This window comes from Carcharodon carcharias, chromosome 10, assembly GCF_017639515.1.
Source record: "Carcharodon carcharias isolate sCarCar2 chromosome 10, sCarCar2.pri, whole genome shotgun sequence".
Taxonomy (NCBI): domain Eukaryota; kingdom Metazoa; phylum Chordata; class Chondrichthyes; order Lamniformes; family Lamnidae; genus Carcharodon; species Carcharodon carcharias.
Window position 1 is genome coordinate 146,077,897 of NC_054476.1, and position 20,305 is coordinate 146,098,201.

The following is a 20,305-nucleotide window of genomic DNA, read 5'->3' on the forward strand; positions in this document are numbered from 1 at the left end:
CTAAAGAGTATCTATTTTGGGTCGATTTCTGCAACCTGTATGGTTGCAAAAATAGGGCCAACTCTTCAGTGAAGAGAGACTGTAAGGGACTGTGTCAGGAGGACACAGAGATTAGTAGTTTGAACAGATAGCTATCAAATAATACTTAGTGCAGTGAAACAAGAGGAGATGCACGAATATGGAGCAAGAAAAAATAAAGGCGCCCATTGACACAGGACCTTTCATAACCTCAGGATGTACCAAAGCACTTTTTAGCAATGAAATATTTTTTGAATTGTAGTCACTGTTGTAACGTCGGAAACATGGCGGCCAAATTGTGCACAGCAAGCTCACACAGTAAGCAATGTGTTAAATAACCTTTAAAACCATTTTTAGTTATTTTGGTTGAGGGATAAATATTTGCTGGGACACAAGGGAGAACTTCCTTGTGTTCTTTGAAATAGCCCCATGAAACCTTTTGGATCTACCTGAGAAGTTTAATGTGTCAGCTGAAAGGTGCCACCTTGAACAGTGCACTCCCTCAGTTTTGCACTGTATGGATGCGGGGCTGACAATGGACTTGGAGAGGAAATATGCATTAAATGACAAAACTTTTAACAAAGTAGAAGAGTGAAAGATTTTAGCTGAAACAAGGTTGGAAGGAGGTCCATAATTAAAAGATAAATGATTATTCAAAAAATAAAAGTTAAAAGGATGTGGGGAGAAAGCGAGGGAATAGGGCTAACTGGATAGCACTTTAGATAGCCAACATGGGCAAAAGGGGCTGAATGGTCTTCTGTACTGTAAAATTCTACAGCATTACAGTGTCAAGCAACTGATGGAATCCGTAAGAGGAGGAGGATGACGCACAGAGGTTGCTCCCCCCAGGCACAGCAATTTATAATGAGTGAAAATGCTGTAAACTTCTTTTAAAGCCTAAGTTTGCTCCAGTTAGTTCTCTTGGAACCAGTCCTATAATTTGCCATTTCTGATTAGCGTATGGATAGCCTAACCACAGCCAAGGGCTGCAGGGAATAAGTGAGTCCTGACAATCCACCCTACAAAGCTCAGCCAATGCATTCTATTTGAGCTTGTATTTCTTACTGTTTTTATTACAGTCTTATTTGAATGTTGAGAGCCAAGGTGGTTTGGAAAAGGGTATTCTTGGCCAAATGGAGAAATTCTAAACCGGAGAACTCCAGGATCTGTTGGTATCCATTGAGATATAGGAAAATTAATGTGAAGTTGGGGTTGCTCTCCTTAGAGCAGAGAAGGTCAAGGGGAGATTTAATAGAGGTATTCAAACTCATGAAGGGTATTAACAGAATAAATGAGGAAACAGAAAGGTCGGTAACCAAAGGACACAGGTTTAAGGTAATTGGCAAAGAAACTAGAGGGAACATGAGGAAAGCATCTTTTGATAGTACAAAGCTTGAGTATTGCTAAAAAGAAAGACATGTTGCCGGAGCTTAGCACCCTTTCCTCCTGTAGTATAATTGTTGTGGTTATTTGAAATTTGGCAATCTTGTGTTTGTCCTGATGAGTGCAAGGTGAAAAGCTTCAGCTACATGTCTCTCTTTTTAGCAATAATCAAACATCTTTTACATGGCGAGTTATTGTGACCCGGAATACAGTGCCTGAAATGACAGTGGAAACAGATTCAATAGTAACTTTTAAAAGAGAATTGTAAAAATATTTGGAAGGAGAAAGATTTGTAGGACAATGGGGAAAGAGCAGGGGAATCAGACAAATAAGAATTATCGTGGGCATGATGAGATGAATGACCTTCTGTATCGTATCATGTTGTCATTCAATGTAAGCCCAAACTGGCAGCTGAAACAGCAAAAAAAGCTTGGACACGCTTGGTTTAGTATCTAGTTTTGCTCCATCTTCACCTTTATTAGAAGCAAGTCTTTGTGAAATTTCATTCCTTTTTTATCTAAGTTCAACTTTAAATAATGGGTGTGAGTATGAGAGTTGGACTTGTTACATATGCGTATCCCTCTGTTCTTTCACCTTCACAAATGCTCTGTGTTGTGCCTTTAATAAATTCAGTTTCAGTGGTGCAATGAAAGCTTTATGGGCCTATATATACTGCATTGGGCAAACCGGAGCCTCAGAGCCACGTGTGGCTCTTAAAAGAAACAAAACTTCAAGCTGCATAGTTATTTGGTAATGTGAATATTATTCTGTGCAGACCCTGCTTGTGAATCAAATGTTTTCAAACGGAAGTTCAGCTAGGCTTAGTTAAAACTGATCAGCTTGAAAGTACTGCTGTAGTCTGAAGCCTTACTCTGTTTACATTTAAATGATTGTTGTAAGGTTCCACAATTTAAAGCATATTTTGCTTTTAGCAGTTTATATGATACTTCTTAATCATCCTTTCGCCGAGGTTCAGATACCTGCTGGAACCACTGGGTGCAGGAAACTTTCAGCCATCCTGTCCGGGTGGCCATCCTTCATGCATCATTCTGAATGCTGAGTGTCTTCAGGCTATTCAACCAGAGGTGAGGGGCTTGGGGAGGAGGGCGGGATGAGACATTATAGCTAAGTGCGATTGGATACTCGCCAAATGTCAACAAGCATGCAGTTTCACGCACAGGTCACTGGATCAGAAATGGGAAATTAGTCTGCCTTTCCCCATCCCCCTTTCCTTTCCTCTCCTTTCCCAGGGCTACCTAGATTCTTTGTTAGCAGCCCCCAATTGTCCTGCTTCGTAGTTGTGGAACCATTGAAGTTTTGATGTGCTGAGGCAGTTATGAAGATAATGAAGATATGGTTAGCATTTTTTTTTATATATATTTTATATATATATATATATACATACACACACATAATACATATATTATAAATGAATGATTTTCGTTCTTTGTTTATCACCATTAAAAGACCAAGATCCAGCTAGACTCTGTTTCCAGTTGGTCATAATTCATTCATCTTCAGTGGATCTCATTAAAATGCCTCAATGCTGTGTAAAATGTGAATATAGCTTCTGGTACTGGCCACAGGCTGAAGATTCACATCATGTTTTCAGTTTAAGTATTTTATTATCCCAGAGCTAATGGTACAAGGAAATTTCCTTTATCCTTCATTGGAATAAACCTATATTTATTCAGTCAATAAAACATTACAGCCTTGTGACATTCTGAGAGTAGAAGACACAGGTGACGTGTCTTTCAGTAAGAATCTTAGCAAAATAGCACTGGAAAATGGAGATATAAATGCTGCAAGTTTACAGCAGGTCAGTCTGCATCTGAATATGGAGAACAGCTTTTGCTTTGCAACAACAACAGCTTGCTTAAATAGCACCTTTAGTGTTGTATAACATCTCAAGGTACTTCACAGGGGTGTCATTCAAGAAAATTTGACATAAATGCATAAGGAGATAATGAAACGGGTGATAAAGAGGTAGGTATTAAGGTGCATCTTAAAGGATGGAAAATGAAAGCTCATGGTGTAGGGGGTAACATATTGGCATAGATAGAAGATTGGCTAGTTAACATGAAACAGAATAGCCAGAAATGGGTCTGTTCCTGGTTGGCGGGATGTAATGAGTTGTGTGCCACAGGGATCAGTGCTGGGGCCTCAACTTTTTACAATTTTCATAAATGACTTTGATGTAGGGACAGTTGGTATGGTTGCTAAATTTGCTGACAACACAAAGATAGGTAGGAAAGTAAGTTGTGAAGAGGATGTAAGTAGGCTACAAAGTGACATAGATAGGTTAAATGAGTGAGCAAAGACCTGGCAAATGAAGTATAATGTGGGCAAATGTGAAATTGTCCATTTTTGCAGGAAGAATACAGAAGAAGCATGTATCTAAATGGTGAGAGATTGCAGAGCTCTGAGATTCAGAGGGATCTGGGTGTCCTAGTGCATGAATCACAAAAGGCTAGTATGCAGGTACAGCAATTAATCAGGAAAGCTAATAGAATGTTATCGTTTATTGAGAGGGGAATTGAATACAAAAGTAAGGAGGTTATACTTCAGTTGTACAGGGCACTGGAGTACTGTGTACAGTACTGGTCTCCTTATTTAAGGAAATATGTAAGTACGTTAGAAGCAATTCAGATAAGGTTTACCAGACTAATACTATGAATGGAAAGGTTGTCTTATGAGGAAAAGTTGGACAGATTAGGTTTGTATCCTTTGGAGTTTAGAAGAGTAAGAGGCGACTTAATCAAAACTTTTAGGATCCTGAGGGGTCTTGACAGTGTGGATGTCGAGAGGATGTTTCCACTTGTGGGAGAACCTAGAACTAGGGGTCACACTAGGGTTTAAAATTGAGAGGTCACTCATTTAAGGTAGAGATGAGAATTTTTTTCTCTCAGATCGTCATGAGTCTTTGGAACACTCTTCCTCAACAGGCATTGGAAGCAGGGTCTTTGAATATTTTTAAGGCAGAGCTGGATAGATAGTTGATTAATAAGGAGGTTAAAGGTTATCGGAGGCAGGCGGGAGGTTACAACCAGATCAGCCATGATCTTATTGAATGGCAGAACAAGCTTGAAGGGCCAAGGGGCCTACTCCTAGTTCGTATGGTCACATGTAAGCAGGGCTGGAACTCACAACATTCTGACTTAGAAGCAAGAGTACAACGACTGAACCAAACTGTTGTTAACCAGCGGCAAAAGAAAGAAATATGAACGGCTAATTTCTAACACTATAACCTAAACTCTACCTCTTCTTAAGTCCCTATATGCACACATATAAGGCACATAAAACACACAAAAACATGGCTTTTTAGGGTGGCATAAAACAGTTCAATAGCACCAATTCTGGAGTACAGGATTCGATGGGTTGATTTTGATCAATGTCTTCCAAATCCCTTTAGTTCTTTGTTGATGATATGAGGTGGTCTTCCAGCATGTTCAGTCTTTAGTTCATTGGTTGAGCACTTGCCTTTCAATGTCCCTAACAGTGATTTTCCCCGTTTGCCTCTTGACAGGGGTTTTCAGAGAGAGAGCAGGTTATAGACAAATGAGGAGAAAAAGCCAGCTAGTTATTATTGTAGGATTACTGGAATCTTACATACACAGGAGAGAAAGGTTTTAGGTCTTTTTCTTTTCAGGCTAGGAGCTATTCTGCTGCACTGCAGTCACACAAAACCTGGTCACCTGGCAGGAGGCAATTGAAACGTTGTTGCCAGGCAGTTCCCCATTAGACCAGACTCCTCCTCGGCACCATCCTGTCTTTCATGGCACACTCTGTTCCAAGACAGCAGAATTCTATATAACCCTCACACTGTTCCAATGGACATGTCCTTCAAACTGCAACCATTGTAATTATAATCCAGCCCAACAGAAATAAAAAACATTAAATAACATTACTTCGGAAGCATAAGGGAATTTGTAGAGATACACCTGGATGTACTACATTAGCTAAACATGATTTGGATGTAGGTGACTCAGTGCCGATAGGACATCAGTATCGGTTGAGCCCAGAAAAAGAAGCTCAGTTAGAAGCAGAGATCCAATATATGTTGGACAATCAATTGATTGAGCCTAGCTAAAGTAGCTGGAGTTCACCGGTAGTATTGGTTCCTAAGCTGGATGGATCCACTAGATTTTGTACAGACTACAGGAAAGTGAATGTAGTAACAAGGACAGATTTGTACCTAATTCCTTGGTTAGGAGATTGCATCGATAGGGTTGACAGTGCCTCATTTCTTTCTAAAATTGATTTATTGAAGGGGTACTGGCAAGTACCATTAACATCAAGGGCTAAAGAAATGTCTGCTTTCATTTTGGGTGATGGTCCTACACAATCTATTAATAGCCGACTGAAAGGTTCTTCAAAAACTGGTATGGGTATTAAAGCTGCTGGTTTGATTACATGCTGAGGTTTGCCTACTATCTGACATGTATGACATGTTTTACAAAATTGCACTACGTCCTTATGAAATCTTGGCCAGGTAGAATATCTGTTTATCGCTGCTTGGGTTTTCCGTATTACTACATGTCCTGCCATAGGGATTTCATGTGCTACTTGTAATAGCTCCTTATGATATTTGGGTGGTACCATTATTTGGTGAACAACCATCCACTCTTCACCCTCAGGTCTGTGAAGGTGTTTCCACTTTCTCATCAGAACTCTGTTTTTAATGTAATAGCATTCTGGAACTCCTTCTGCCTCAGCTTCAGTGTGAGCTGACTGTGCTAACTTGTTTAACTCTGGATCTGCTTTCTGAGCCTCAATTAATGAAGAAATGCCAAACACTTCCTTTGAATCATTCTCATCTTTAAAAAAAAGTTTCAGCTACTCTAACATCTACTTGTGGTACTACTTTGACCACTGGTGATAGGCTTTGTTTAGACATTGCTCTGGTCACTACACGCAATGGAAAAATAGCAGGAACTTGTTCTTGTAACTGCTCCATCTCTTTAGCCTCTCTCAGACTTTCCATAATTATGGGTGAAGCTATAACTTTCACTCTTACCAAATCATTCTCTAGGAGTAAATCAATTCCATCCACTGGTAACTTCTTAACCACTCCTACAACCACCAATCCAGACAACAAATCACACTCCAATTGCATTTTGTACAATGGAACCGGCATATACTTTCCACTTATGTTGTTTACCAATACTTTAGCTTTCATTGAACCCTCTGGAAGGAAAGCTAGGTCCTTCTCCAGCAAAAGAGTTTGAGTAGCTCCTGTTAACATAGTTATGGGTTTAGCTGCATCATTTGATGAAAGAGGAGTTATCTTTCCTTTAGACAAAAACCCTTTATATCTCTCATCTACCTCATTCACTTCACCTGCATTCACAGCAGTGTTTACCTCCAGACCCTTATTTGTAGTTAAAGCTACAATTTGATCCATGGCACTTTCTTTTTGAGTTCCCTTTTCAGACTCACTCTTACAAACTCCAATAAGTCCCATGGGGTTCCATCCAGGTACCACACATAAGGCTACTTAAAAAGGTAAGAGCCCATGGTGTTGGGGATAGTATATTAACATGGATAGAGGATTGGCTAACTAATAGAAGACAGAGAGTTGGGATAAGGGGGGCATTTTCAGGACGGCAACCTGTAACAAGTGGAGCGCCACAGGGATCAGTGCAGGGGCCTCAATTATTTACAATATATATTAATGACTTGGATGAGGGAAGTGAATGTACTATCACCAGGTTTGCGGATGACACAAAAATAGGTGGGAAGGCAAGGTGAGGATGACAGAAATAGTCTACAGAAGGGCATAGACAGGTTAAGTGAGTGGGCAGAAACTTGGCAAATGGAACATAGTGTGAGAAAATTTTAGGTTATGCCCTTTGGCAGGAAGAATAGAGGAGCTGAATATTATTTAAATGGAGAAAGATTGCAGAAAGCTGTGGCACAGGGATTTGTGGGTCCTCGTTCATGAATCACAAAATGCTAGCATACAATTTCAGCAGGTAACAGGGAAGACAAATAGAATGTTGGCCTTTATTTCAAAGGGAATGGAGTATAAAAATAAGGAAGTCTTGCTAAAATTGTACAAGGCACTAGTTAAACTACACCTAGAATACTGTGAACAGTTTTGGTTCCTTTATCTAAGGAAAGATATACTGGCATTGGATACAGTCCAGAGAAGGTTCACTAGATTGATCCCGGGTATGGAAGGATTTTCTTGTGAGGAAAGGTTGAGTAGGTTGGCTCTGTACTCATTGGAGTTTAGAAGAATGAGAGGCAACCTTATTGAACCATATAAAATCCTTCAGGGGCTTGACAGGGTGGATGCTGAGAGGCTGTTTCCCCTTGTGGGAGGTCTAGGACCAAGGGCATAATCTCAGAGTAAGGGGTCGCCCATTTAAGACAGAGATGAGGAGGAATTTCTTCTCTCAGAGGGTGGTGAATCTGTGGAATTTTTTACCGCAGAGGACTGTAGAGGCTGGGTGGTTAAGTATATTCAAGGTTGAGATAGACAGATTTTTAATCAGTAACGGAATCAAGGACTATGGGGAAAAGGCAGGAAAGTGGAGTTGAGGATTATCAGATCAGCCATGATGTAATTGAATGGCGGAGCAGACTCAATGGCTCAATGATTTATTTCTGCTCCTACATCTTATGATCTTCCCTCGTAACTTCCAGCAATCTGAATGAATGTGTCCCACTTTATTACAATGGAAACACTTAGGCCTTTGAGTTTCACCTCCACCTTCAGTACCTTCCTTCTTGATCTGGGAAGGAAATCTCAAGGTATTCCCAGCTATCCATTCTTTACCTTGGCTAATTGCCTTCCTTTCACTCTCCCACTTTCTATCCTTTTCAAATTTATGGGGGTGATGAAAAAAGGTTTAGTTTCATGGATCAGCTCATAATCATCAGCCATTACTGCTGCCTGTATAGCAGTTGCAACCCTTTGGTCTTCAACATGGGTTCTTATTACAGAAGGTAGGGAGTTTTTAGTACAAAGAACAAAGAAAATTACAGCACAGGAACAGGCCCTTTGGCCCTCCAAGCCTGCGCCGATCATATTGCCCATCAACTAAAACATTTTGCACTTCCGGGGTCCGTATCCCTCTATTCCCATCCTATTCATGTATTTGTCAAGCTGCCTCTTAAACACCACCATCGTAACTGTTTCCACCACCTCCTCTGGCAGCTAATTCCAGACACTCACTACCCTCTGCATAAAAAACTTGCCCCGCACATCTCCTCTATAGTTTTCTCCTCTCACCTTAAATCCATGTCCCCTAGTAATTGACTCTTCCACCCTGGGAAAAAGCTTCTGACTATCCATGCCACTCATAATTTTGTTAACTTCTATCAAGTCGCCCCTCAATCTCCGTCGCTCTAGTGAAAACAATCTGAGTTTCTCCAACCTTTCCTCATAGCTAATAACCTCCAGGCTAGGCAGCATCCTGGTAAGCCTCCTCTGCACCCTCTCCAACGCCTCCATATCCTTCTGGTAATGTGGTGACCAGAATTGCACGCAATATTCCAAATGTGGCCTAACCAAGTTTCTATACAGCTGCAGCATGACTTCCCAGCTTTTATACTCAATACCCCTGTCGATGAAGGCAAGCGTGCCATTTGCCTTCCTGACTACCTTAATTACCTGTGTTGCCACTTTCAGTGACCTGTGGACCTGTACACCCAGATCCTTCTGCCCGTCAATGCACTTAAGGGTTTTGTCATTTATTGTATAATTCCTGCCTGTATTAGACCTTCCAAAATGCATTACCTCGCATTTGTCCGGATTAAACTCCATTTGCCATTTCTCCGCCCAAGTCTCCAACCGATCTATATCCCGTTGTATCCTTTGACAATCCTCTTCACTATCTGCAATTCCTCCAACCTTAGTGTCGTCTGCAAACTTACTAATTAGCCCAGTTACATTTTCCTCCAAATCATTTATGTAAACTACAAACAGCAAAGGTCCCAGCACTGATCCCTGCGGAACTCCACTAGTCACAGCTCTCCATTCAGAAAAGCACCCTTCCACTGCTACCCTCTGTCTTCTATGACCAAGCCAATTCTGTATCCATCTTGCCAGCTCACCTCTGATCCCATGCGACTTTACCTTCTGTACCAGTCTGCCATGAGGGACTTTGTCAAAGGCCTTACTGAAATCCATGTAGTTAACATCCACTGCCCTTCCATCATCGATCATCTTTGTTGCTTCCTCAAAAACTTGATCAAGTTAGTGAGACACGACCTCCTCTTCACAAAGCCATGCTGCCTCTCACTAATGCGCCCATTTGCTTCCAATTGGTAGTAAATCCTGTCACAAAGAATCTCCTCCAGTAATTTCCCTACCACTGACGTAAGGCTCACCGGCCTATAATTTCCTGGATTATCCCTGCTACCCTTCTTAAACAATGAAACATTGGCCATTCTCCAGTCCTCTGGGACCTCACCCGTAGCCAGTGAGGATACAAAGATTTCTGTCAAGGCCCCAGCAATCTCCTTCCTTGCCTCCCTCAGTACGCTGGGGTAGATCCCATCTGGCCCTGGGGACTTATCCACCTTAATATTCTTCAAGACACCGAACACCTCTTTTTTGATCTCAACATGATCCAGGCCATCTTCACACTCTTCCCTAGACAAATCAACTGCTAAGTCCTTCTCTTTGGTGAATACTGATGAGAAGTATTCATTTAGTATCTCTCCCATTTCTTCTGGCGCCACACACAGATTCCCACCCCTGTCCCTGAGAATGGTCTCCCTGAGAACTTCATAGGTAGTTTCAACTTCTGATGCTCATATCCGCCTGTCAAAACTACTTTGCTTAATGCTTTCAAATTCAATGTAAGTTTGCCCCGGCTGTTTCCTTAACTTTCAAAACTTATGCCTGTATGCTTCAGAGACCAACTCATATGCGCTCAAAATGGCCTTTTTCATCACATCATAATCCCTAGACATCTCTGACAGTGAAGCATAAATTTCCTTTGCTGTACCTGTTAATTTGCTCTGCATGGGCAATGTCCAGTTCTCCTTAGGCCAGTTCATCTGCTTAGCAATCTTCTCAAATGAAGTAAAGAATGCTTCAACATCCCTTTCCTCAAACCTTGAAAGAGCTTGTACAAATTCAAACATCTCCCCACTGGTTTTTCATCTGGAATTAAGTCCTGCCTCACCTACAAACTCCCCTTGAAGTGCCCTTTCTCTTTCCTTTTCTGCCTGTTCCCTTTGGAATGCCCTTTATGCCTGTTCCTTTTGGAATGCTCTCTCACTTTCCTTTTCTTTTTCTTTCACTGCTCTTTCTTTTTCTGCTGCCTCTGGTTCCACTTTTTTTTGCAACTGAATTTGAGTCGATTCCAATGAACCACCCCTTGGAGAACTCGGTCTCTCGGGTATTCCTTCCAATTTCAAATGCTGTGCCATCTCTTTAATCATCTCTGCCTTCCTAAGTTTGGCAAGCAATCCTAATTTACTTTCCAATTCAATTAACCTGGCTTTTGGGATCCCTTGTGAAATCGTCAGGACATCTCTTCCACTTGCAGGAAAGCTTTAGCAGTTTCCGGTGCTGTCTTATTTTTGATAGTACAAACCTGGTGTTTCCTTTTAGCTTTTATTACTTACTAAACTTACACCCAAATCTCCATGGTCTTTTGCTCTAAAATATCCTGGACCCAAACCCTTTGTCATGACTCACTGGGGATAGTGCGCTGTAATATGAAGCCCCACTGTTCCACAAGCTGTGACAAATGTGAAAAGTTTGACCAGACCTCCAGATTGCCCCAATTCTACCTAACTGTTTAATTTAGGTTAACAGAATATGAGCACCAGGTTTGTAAACTTAATAGGTAAATAACTGTTATTGAACAAGCTGTTGTTAACCAGCGGCAAAAAAAATATGAATGGCTAATTTCTAACACTATAACCTAAACTCTGCCCCTTCCTAAATCCCTATACACACACATACAAGACACACAAAAACATGGATTTTAAGGGTGGGATAAAAGAGTTCAATAGCACCAATTCCGGAGTCCAGGAGTCGATGGGTTGATTTTGATCAATGTCTGCCAAATTCCTTTCAGTTTTTGTTGATGACATGAGGTAGTCTTCCAGCACATTCAGTTTTTAGTTCACTGGTTGAGCACTTGCCTTTCAATGCCTCTAATAGTGATTTTCCCCTTTTGCCTCTTGACAAGGGTTTTCAGAGAAAGAGCAGGTTATACACAATTGAGGAGAAAAAGACAGCTAGCTATTGTTGTAGGATGACTGGAATCTTACACACACTGGAGAGAGATGTTTTAGGTCTTTTTCCTTTCAGGCTAGGAGCTATTCTGCTGAACTGCTCTCACACAAAACCTGGTCACCTGGTTAGAAGCTAATTAAACCGTTGTTGCCAGGCAGTCAGGCAATTCCCCATTAGACCAGACTCCTCCCCGGCACCATCCTGTCTTTCCAAGACAGCAACATTGTATATATCCCTCACACTGTTCCAGTGGACATGTCCTTCAAACTGCAGCCATTGTAATTATAATCCACAGTCCAACAGAAATAAAACGATATGTTCTTTCCTCAGTACTGCACTGAAGTGTCAGCCAAACATTTTTTTCTGGATATAACAGGTTAAGAACATGGCATTGAAAGCCTCCCATTGTTTACTGCCTGAGGTCTCACAAGGTGATGGAAGGCCACTGGTACCCGAGGAACTGTATTCTGCCATGAGTCAGTGCCTTCAGTTGAGGAGCAAAAATAAGATACTCAGGATGGGTGGATGGGGTCCAGTGGGAAGTTGCCAAATGTACATAGCTTAAGTGGAATGGAAAAGGCATTCACTTGTGGTTGTGGGATATGAGTTACCAGTTTTCTAAATTTATTAAGTGATCCCCGAGGCACTTGACAATATGTGTGAGATCAGCAACAACTTGCTTTTGCATGACACTTTTAGCATAGGAAATACATCTGCAGGTCCTTCACAAAAATGTAATCAGACAAAAAAAAATACCAAACTAAACGAGGAGATATGAGGATCTTCCAGAATTTTGTGGTTAATAGAAAATCAAAATGAAGAGACAGTATGGAGCATGTATATGTGGAGAGCCTTTTGTACTGGGGTGAATAAAGTGTGCAGTGACATTATCTGAGTATGATACAGAAGACAAGCTTCTTTACTGCGTTAGTTTGGATTCTGATTCTGATAGGGGTTGCTCTTTTTTGTTCTTTTGCTGGCTGTTGAAGTGTAGGTCTCCCACAGTGAGAGCCAGTGGTCGCTGAAAGTGAATTGCTCTGGATCTGTCTGAAAGATAATTGGCTGAAACTTTGAAGAAAAGCAGCTTAAAGGATCCTTTTTTTTTAAATTTGGGTCATCTGGAGCCAGTAAGCAACCTGCACTAAGCAAGACAGCATAACTCCAATAGTGATATAACAATGTCACTTGCTGCTGATGTTGTGGTGCTGATACTTGCCAAATATCCAAACTGCCCAAACTGTAGTAGCCAAGGCCTTGCATGTATAAAATACTTGGATCCACTCAGCTCCATCCCCAGAGAGAGTCCTATTGCAATATTAAAATGCCGAATCCCAACTGAAAAGAAAAGTTTCTAAAGGGCCTTTGCTTCTGGAGGAGCTTAACTAACCACAGCTTCCTCATTTGTGCATTATTTACAACAACGGAAATTTATATTTATAAAGTACCTTTAACATAATGAAATGTCCCAAGCTGCTTCACAGGAGCACTATAAAACAGAGTATGACACTGAAACACATAAGGAGTTCTTTGAAGGAATAACAAGCAACATGGATAATGGGGAACCTGTGGACGTAGTGTACTTAGATTTCCAGAAGGCCTTTGACAAGGTGCCAATCAAAGGTTACTACAAAAAATATGAGCTCATGGCGTAGGGGATGACATGATAGCATGGTCAGAGGATTGGTAAGCTAACAGGAAACAGAGAGTAGGCATAAATGGGTCATTTTCAGGTTGGCAAGATGTGAGAAGTGGAGTGCCACTGGGATCACTGCTAGGGCCTCAACTGTTTACAATCTATATTAATGTCTTGGATGACCAGACTGAATGAATAGTTACTAAATTTGCTGATGTCACAAAGATAGGTAGGAAAGTAAGTTCTGAAGAGGACATAAGGAGTCTGCAAAGGTACATAGATAGGTTAAGCGAGTGGGTAAAAATTTGGCAGATGGAGTATAATATGGGAAAATGTGAACGTGTCTACTTTGGCAAAGAATAGAAAATCAGCATATTATTTCAATGAGGAGAGGTTGCAGAACTCTGAGGTACAGAGGGATCTGGGTGTCCTGGTACATGAATCATAAAAAGTTAGGATGTAGGTACAGCAAATTAGGAAGGCAAATGGAATGTCGTCATTTATTGCAAGGGGAATGGGATATAAAAGGAAGCATGTTTTGCACCAGTTACATAGGGTATTGGGTGAGACCACATCGAGAGTACAGTGTACAGTTTTGGTTTCCTTTTCTAAGAAAGGACATAATTGCATTAGGAGCAGTTCAGAGAAGGTTCACTCGACTGATTCCTGGGATGAGGGGGGTTATCCTATGAGGAAAAGTTGGACAGGTTGGGGCTGTATCCATTGGAGTTTGGAAGACTGAGGCCAGGATTTTCCGGCCTCATTGTGGCTGGATCCACCATGGGAGATTCGATGGCCCAGCCAAAAATCCATTGACTTTCAACGGGACCAGACAATCCCGGCAGCGGCGGGGCTGTAAAATCCCACCCTGAGAGTTGATCTTATTGAAACCTATAAGACCCTGAGGGAACTTGACAGGGTGGACGCCAAGAGGATGTTTTACTTTGTGGAAGAGATTAGAACTAGGGGACAGAGTTTAACAATAAGGGGCGTCTCCCATTTAAGACGGAGATGAGAACTTTTTCTCTCAGAAAGCAGTGAGCCTGTGGAATTCTCTTCCCCAGAGAATGGTAGAAGCAAGTTCATTGAATATTTTTAAGACTGATATGAGAATGGATGTTTTTTTTCAAATATTTTTGGGAACTATGGTGTTATTTTGTAAAGAAGACTGGGTGTCTGTGTGTGCGTCTGTGATTTAATTAAGCTGGGCAAGAAATTGACAGGGTTCATGTCTGGAATGTTGAAAACATGAAAAAGTTAGACATGTTAAGTTTGATTCAAGTAAATAGGTTAGATCTAATATTTGCATTTTTAGATAAGTGGAGAGTTTGAATATCAAGGGGGAGTCCGAGATAAAAAGAAACATGTTTGCATCTTGCAGGAGTTCCATAGGTAAATAGTAGTGGGAATATATTTTATTGACCCGAAAGCAAAGACAAGATAAAGACATAAAATAATTTATATTTGGAAGGTTTAAGTTTCAAAGAGGTATGAGAACAATGGAACTGGAGATGAAAGAGGAAAAATGTATTTTAGAGTTACTGTGGAGAGCTTAGGATGGAGCTCTGGGCTGGGAGAGGATGTAATTTGAATCAACCATTCAGTTAAGCCAGAAATGTCTTGGGCTGCAACAAGTGGCTTTATTCTGAAGTAGATTCCATTGCTGAATGGAAGAGCATAGAGGTCATGTGGTATGCCTTTATTGAAGCTACAGCAGCTTTCCTTGGCTAACATTATTGGATTTTATAGTTAACACCTATAAGGGAGTGTTGCCTGGATGGTGTTTCCTTGTGGATTTGACCAAGTAGAAAGTATTTTTGGAGAATGTTTTGTAAGACTAGCCTTAATTGTGTAAATGTAATCTTGAGTGCTTAAGTTTTCTTTTATTCTTGTTAAGAGAATTTTTGCTTTTAATTTTTAAAATCCCAAAAGTGTTATTGGACCTCTTACTGCTGAGTAAGAGCTGTGTAATGACCTCTTACTGCCTCCTACTACTTATTGTCTTCTTCTTATTTTCAGAATACAAAAAAAAAGATTATGGCCTGTAAGCCAAGTTTCCATCTGGGATATGGTTTGCGCAGCGATTAACACCGGCTGTGATTGTAACAGCTGAGTTCGATTCTTGATTCACAAGGGAGTCAAAGCGGATAGCAGGGTAGGAAGGCCAGTTGAGTTGAGGTCACAATCAGTTCAGCCATGACCTTATTGAATGGTGGAGTAAGTTTGAAGGGCTGAATGCTCCTAATTCGTAAATTCATGTGTAAGGAGATATTAGGTCAGGTAACCAAAATCTTGATCAAAGAGGTAGGTTTTATCAAATTTCTTAAATGAGAAAAGCGAAGTAGAGAGGCAGAGAGCTAGAGGGACCAGGCAAGTGAAGGCACACCACCAATGGTGGAGCAATTATAATTGAGAATGCACAAGAGGGCAGAATTAGAAGAGTGCAGATAACTTGGAGGCTTGTGGGTTTGGAAGAGATTACAGAGATAGGAAGGGGCAAAGGCATGGAGGAATTTGAATACAAGGAGGAGAATTTTAAAATCAAGATGTTGCTTGATTGGGAGTTAATACAAGGGGAATGGGACTTGCTATAAGTTAAGACACAGGCAGTAGAGTGTTGGATGACTTCAAGTTTAACTGTTACTTACCTAATCACCATCACTGTCATGACCCAGCAGTTGTTAAAGCTGAAAGCTTAAAAATCCCAGAGGGAAACTTTAAACAACTGTCATAACCTATATTTTTACTTTTGTATGTTTGAGATGCAGCTCTAAATTCAGGAATCAGAGATTTTATATTAAACTAAATACACCGTTTTATTAATTTACACAAGTTAAATATATACACATGGCTACGAATTACTACTATCATAACTTTTAACAAATTCCCAAACTAATCTCCATTAAGGTAGCAGCACCCATAGACTTAACCAGACACCAGGCAAAGCATTTTCACCTTACGAGTTCAAAGTGAGGTTCTTTTTACTTTGGCTCCTGTGGAGACAATTGGAGGCGTACAGCTGCTTTAATCTTACATTGCCTCTGACCTCCACATACGAAAACTGCTATAGGTTATAACCAGCACAGCTCATTGAATGTAAATTCTCATTGTATCACCAGACAGCAAAAACAACATTTATTCCCAAATTGCATTTATATAGCACCTTTAATGTAACAAAGTGCCCCAAGGTACTTCACAAGAAGCGTTATCAAATAAAATTTGATGCCAAGCCATATTCGGAAGTATTAGGATAGGTTATCAAAAGCTTGGTCAAAGAGATTGTCTTAAAGGAGGAGGCAGAGTAGTGGCTGGAGGTTTAGGGAGGGAATTTCAGGTCATAGAGCCCAGGTAGCTGAAAGCAAGGCTGCAAGCAGTGTAATGATGAAAATTGGGAATGCACACGAGGTCAGAATTGGTGGAGTGCAGGCATCTTGAAGTGTTGTTAGGCTGAGGAGTTCACAGAGATAGGGAAGGGTGAGCCATGGAGGAATTTGAAAACAGGGAAAGCAGTCAGAAGTCATTACACTGGCCAATTTTTCCATCCCTGACCAGGGACCTTGAGGCTAATTCTTGCCTCAACCACAATCTTAGATGAGACTAGCTGACTGATCCCAGACTGGAGATTAAACCTGGGACCTTGTTCGTCTATATGGCTAAATTACTGTCCATGGTAATCCACTGGGCCAACAAGGAGCTACCTCGGTTTAATGGGCATCATATTTTTGTATAAATTTGTGTCTAGGATTTTCTGCTTTTGCACTCAGCAGCCCATCCATTCTGAGGAGCAGAGAACTGCAGGACAGAAACAGAAAACCCCAGCCATTAAACCTTGTTATTTTCTCTTTGAAACTTATATTAACAAAAAGAAATTTTGCATTAGCCATACCGGTGATTGGTCATTAAAGAGTTAAAATGCAACCAGTGTCTAGGGAAGGCTGGGAGAAGTGAGAGTGTTTTGCAAACTTGATTCCACTGTTTTGACAATCCAGCATTTTTATGATCAGCCTGGGATCAGTAAGAAAGAATTCTGTGTTGAATTAATTTTATCTTGTTTATTTGTACTTGTCATCTTGAGGGATCTATCTAATGGGTTGTAGATTATTCCTTTCTTTTGTACCCACTGATTGTGAGGCATTGCCAAGTTAGCTATGGCACAGGTCACATGCAGTACTGTGGCCTTGTACACTTACTACGTGCTTGACTCAGGAGAAATCTTTCCTCTGTTGCCACCTTCACCTATTGTGCCAATATGACTTTTCCAATTCCCACACTCTCGCTTTCGGCTCTCAGAACAACATTGCCAAATTAGGAGCAGTTGAAGTTGAATTCAGGAGGAGACTCTCTGCACTGGACTTAAGCTCACAAGGAGCTAAACTGGCCCCAGAAACAATCCACATTGATGATTTAGGACTATGTGCTTTGCATTGTGTGAGACCAGTACTCCTCACAGTGCAGCTATCGTGCATTTGGCTATAAGTCAGATGTAAAACTGCCTGAGCTCACCAAGGCTGTGAAGACCTGCTAAGAATGCACTAAAGTGTCATTTAAAAACAGCTTGTGTAAATGTGGGAAGTCAGCACATAAACAGTAGTCTCCTGCAGTCAGCATTGAACAAGCATCAGTATAAAGATGCCTCTGGCTGCATTCAAAGCTGGACTCCAGACATGAAATGGGTTGGTTTAATCTCAGATAGTTTTCCCATCAAACCTAAGGCAACAAATCACGTCTTATCTCTTTAATCTAGTATTTGTTTAAACAAAACAAATCTTTAAATGCAGCTTTTTATGGTCAGCTTAATGAGATGTTACCCATATGGTGCCAGCGTGTACAGTACGACACTGCCTTTTTATACCTCTTACTTGTGATGCAGAATGACTTTTAAAGCCCTAAATTTAGTTGGGTATTTGGCCATATTTCCTCCTCACATTCTTTTGATGCCCTTTCATCATCAGGAAGTTGCAGTGAGTAGGGACACTGTATGGTTCCAGGCTGCTATAAATTCATCTTGTAGCAGACCGCAGAGATTCAGGGACCTGCCTGGCATGTCTTTCTCCTACTGCTCTTTCCTTCTAGGGAACATTATACATTGAGGTGTTATTATGCTGAATATATTTACCAATCAAAACACTGCATAGAGATGAAATCAGACACTGAGCAGTGGAAAATAAGAGAGGTGACTGAAGATGTAGTCCCAAAAGAAAGCTCTTAAAGGAGAGAGAGGTGTCAATGCAGAGAAGGCAGGGTTCCAACCTGGAAGTGTAGGGGTCAACACAGAGGCTTTGACGTTGAAAGTAGATCAAAGGGAGGAGGGGCCTCCAGAATAGGGAGAGTGGAGTGTGTTTTCCTATTTATACTTAAGATCTGGATGACATTGTCAAGGCCATATTTGTTGACCATCCCAAGTTGCTCTGATAAGGTGTTGGTTGGGTTTCCTTGTAACAATTGTAAATCTATTCAGAAAGCGTTGGAAATTATAGATTAGAAAAAAAAATTCCCTTTCCCACAAGATAGTGGGCATGTGTTACAGACTTCCAGATAAGGAAATTAATTCATACTCCCTGGACACCTTTAAAAGGGAGCTGAGTAGATATCTGTTGAGAAGTAGGTTTAATAGCATGGCTTGTTTTTGCCACAGACATTCAAGGGAAGGAACTTAGCCTTCCTTAAACTAAAAGATCAACAGATGGTGGTGAAGAAAGATTGAACAATAATTGTACTTGGACTGCAGATGACCTTAAAAATCAAATGCATTGGATCCTAGCTTCTGGAAAACATTGGACAAAGGATTGGCCTGTGTGCTATGCAGCAAAATCGCAAGCTCATTCTTCAGACCTTCTTCAAATTAAGCAGAGAGGAAATCTTGAGGACACAGGGTGCCTCCTGATTGATGAATATTTCAGATCTTCATTGTAATTTAAGACATGCAAAGGGAATTGGGCATCTGTTGTGAATCTTAATTGTAGTTTTCCCTCAGTGCTGCACTGGCAGTAATACTAGCCATGTGCTCCTTGGTGTAGGAGCTGACCCATTGCTTTGCCACCATATTTTGGATGTATCCAGGCACTGGAAACCCTGCAGAAGCATTCTAACAAAGCTTAACCATTGACTCCCTTTGATGGTCATTTGCCCTAGCAAACCAAAAAATAACAAATTACCCTCAACCTCCCCTTAAATGAGGATTTTTTTATGGTCTTTATCCTGTATGTACTGCTTATCAAGAGCATGGTGAGAGGTTTGTCAATAAAAGTTGACTGCTGAAATGGATACCTTTCAGTTTTTAAAAATTTGTTCATGGGACGTGTGCTTCTCAGGCTGAGCCAGCATTTATTGTCCATCCCTGGTTGCGCTTGAGAAAGTGGTGGTGAGCTGCCTTCTTGAACCACTGCAGTCCATGTGGTGTGGGTATACCCACAGTGCTGTTAGGAAGAGGTTTCCAGGATTTTGACCCAGCAACAGTGAAGGAAAGGTGGTATATTTTCAAGCTAGGATGGTGAGTGACTTGAAGGGGAGCTTCGGTGGTGGTGTTCCCATCTTTCTGCTGCCCTTGTCCTTCCAGGTGGTAGTGGTCGTGGGTTTGGAAGGTGCTGTCTCAAGAGCCTTGGTGAATTCCTGCAGTGCATGCCACTTGTCAGCTCAAGCCTGAATATTGTCCAGGTCTTGCTGCATTTGGACATGGACTGCTTCAGTATCTGAGGAGTCATGAATGGTGCTCAGCATTGTGCAATCATCAGCGAACATCCCCACTTCTGACATTATGATGGAAGGAAAGTCATTGATGAAGCAGCTGAAGATGGTAGGGCCAAGGACACTACCCTGAAGAACTCCTGCAGTGATGTCCTGGACTGAGATGTCTCACCTCCAACAACCACAACCATCTCCCTTTGTGCTAGGCATGACTCCAAGCAACGGAGAGGTTTCCCCCTGATTCCCAATGACTCCAGTTTTGCTGGGGCTCCTTGATGCCACACTCTGTCAAATGCTGCCTTGATGCGATGGGCAGTCACTCTCACCTCACCTTGTCAGGTCTTTTGTCCATGTTTGAACCAAGGTTGTAATGAGGTCAG

General features: G+C 41.2%; 1 protein-coding gene across 5 annotated transcripts in view; it reads left to right on the plus strand.

The window, feature by feature from the left end:
- Positions 1-20,305, plus strand: part of bcas3 (BCAS3 microtubule associated cell migration factor) — a 1,011,809-nt gene that overhangs the window by 418,480 nt on the left and 573,024 nt on the right. The window lies entirely within an intron of this gene.